Source organism: Tupaia chinensis, unplaced genomic scaffold, assembly GCF_000334495.1.
Source record: "Tupaia chinensis unplaced genomic scaffold, TupChi_1.0 Scaffold000513_1, whole genome shotgun sequence".
Classification (NCBI taxonomy): domain Eukaryota; kingdom Metazoa; phylum Chordata; class Mammalia; order Scandentia; family Tupaiidae; genus Tupaia; species Tupaia belangeri.
This window is the reverse complement of record NW_006160026.1, coordinates 2,403,887-2,406,305: the sequence shown is the minus strand read 5'-3', so window position 1 is coordinate 2,406,305 and position 2,419 is coordinate 2,403,887.

Genomic DNA, 2,419 nt, shown 5'->3' with positions numbered 1-2,419 from the left:
AGAGGGGTGTAACTTGCCCAGAGCTACCTAGCTGTCGGTGCAGAGCAGGGGACAGAGCCAGGCTGTTCTGAAATGTCCCTGCTTCCCTCACGGAAGAATCCTGATCCAAGGGGACCCTGGCCCAGCCCCCAGTGCTGAGTGGATGTGTCTAACTTCTGAGACTTATCCTGAGTAGCCCTTGCAGACATCTGGAGTCCCCTGTGGCCTCGGGAGGATCAGCAGCACCCCTAGTACTGAGTGGATGTGTCTAACTTCTGAGACTTATCCTAAGTAGCCCTTGCAGACATCTGGAATCCCCTGTGGCCTCGGGAGGGTCAGCAGCACCGGGCCTGCACAGAGGCCCCAGGCCAGCAGCTCCCTGGAGGAGGACAGCTGGGCCCAAGGGGAAGATGTGGAACCTTCCTCAGGCACTGGTTGAGGGTGGATCCACCAGCGGCTGCAGCCCCTAGAGACACCCATAGAGTGGCAGGGAGCTGTGGCACAGGGCGGGGTCCCACAGGAGCTGGAGGCTGAGCCCTGTGGCTCCAGCCCACAGCTCTTCACCAGGCTCAGGCTCACAGCCACGTCCCTCACACTACAGGGCTCACAAGGCTCCCAGCAGGAAGGAGAAGTTTGCTTCCTCCATCTGATTAAATTCGGGGTCCAGGATGCTCGCCACCTGCAGGAACTACTCAGCACAGAGAGGTCTCAGGGTGCTAGGTGGGGATAATCCACCCGGGCAAGGGCCTCTGCACCCCACTCAGCCAGGCTGCCTCACTAGGATGCTCCCAGTAGAACTGTAGAGGCAGAGGACGCCTGCTCACTCCAGCACTGTGCGGTGCAGCCTTGGCACATACTGTTCTGCCGGCAGGTGGAGCCCTGTTCCTTATCTATGTTCCTGGCCCACAAGGATGGCCCACGGATGGCCTCCCCTGGGAACTCTGGCATGAGCTACGTCGAGTGTTGTAATTTCCACTCCCACTTGCCTTCTCTGGAGTAGCCCACGAGCAGCACACGGCTGCTACTTCCACCTTCACATTCCCAGGCCCTGGCAGTTAGCAGGCCAGTTGAAGGTGTAGGGACGGCAGCAACGTGGAGAGAGGCCCGTAGCGAGACCAGTCTCACTGCGTGCTAGGTCAGATTGGTCTGTGTGAGGAATGATCAGATGAGAGACCAGGAGTGGGTGTTTGAGGCTATCAGGGCATTTAGGGGAAAGCGATCACCTCCGATTGGCTGTAGTGAGGAATGATTTGCATGTGTTTGTATCTTGTGTCTATAAATACGAGAACATGTTTGCTTTTCTAAACAGCTTGATGGTGCTTGCTGGCTGTCTCTCTGTAACTTGTTACTGAATAAACTCCCTCCCCAGCCCCTGCCTCTCCTTTCATTGACCAAGAGAAGCAGAGGGACTTAGTCGGCAGTAACAGCAGAGGCTTGGCATCCCACACACCCTGAGGCTCCACCACTACCCCAGCGGGCACGGGAACCATCTTGGACCCAGCTGCACCCAACAGGCACTGTTGGGGATACCTGCCCCGAGTCACAGGGGTTCCAGTCCTACACCTGTCTGATTTCATGGCCGAAGGAGGGGTCATCCCTGCTTGTCCAGCTTTAGACAAGGGCCTTTAGACCTTTCACTAATATTTATGCTTTGTTTCAATTTAGTTAATCAAACATCTGCATAGTTTAAATAATCAACTTGTTCTGTAAGATATTTTGGTCCCATTATCCCAGCCCATGCCCCTCCAGGGAGCCCTCCTGGTGTTGGTTAATTTTGTTGGTTAACTCTTCCCCTTCAGTTGGTTGTTTTAGCAATGACCTCTGTCACATGTACCTGTTCTACAAACGGCTTGTGATTACTCCCCCGTCGAAGCTAGACAGTTCCCTGTGCAGCCGTCACAGTCATCTTAAAATATTCTCATTCCCCCGATAAGAACCTGCGTGCTCTTCATCACCACCTCACCCCAGCCGCGATTCCTCCTGGCCCTGGGCCACTGCTGATCTACTGATACTTCGTGTTGATTCGTCTAGAATAGTCCACATACGTGGGATTATGTGGTACTTGGGTTTGGTGTCTTTTTCTTAAATAACAAGCTGTGTTGTGCATCAATTGCTAGTGTTAGGCACGCTCTATGCACCCACCACAGAGGACGAGGACCTGGTCTCCCCCATACCACATATGAATCCCACCCTGTCTTCCCAATACAGCTGCGTCATAATTCTTTGTTCATTACTCTCATTATGACTGAATATTAGGGTAAGGAAATGCTATTCAGCTATTAATAAACCCTAATTACTTTTCCCTTCTTGCAAGATTTCTATTTTGCTTTGCTTCTCGTTGTTCTTTTTTTTTTTTTTTTAGAGAGGTTTTTGCTTTGGGGACATGCGCTCTCCAGAAAGACAGAGACAGAGAGACAGAAAGCGAGAAATCACCCCCCCC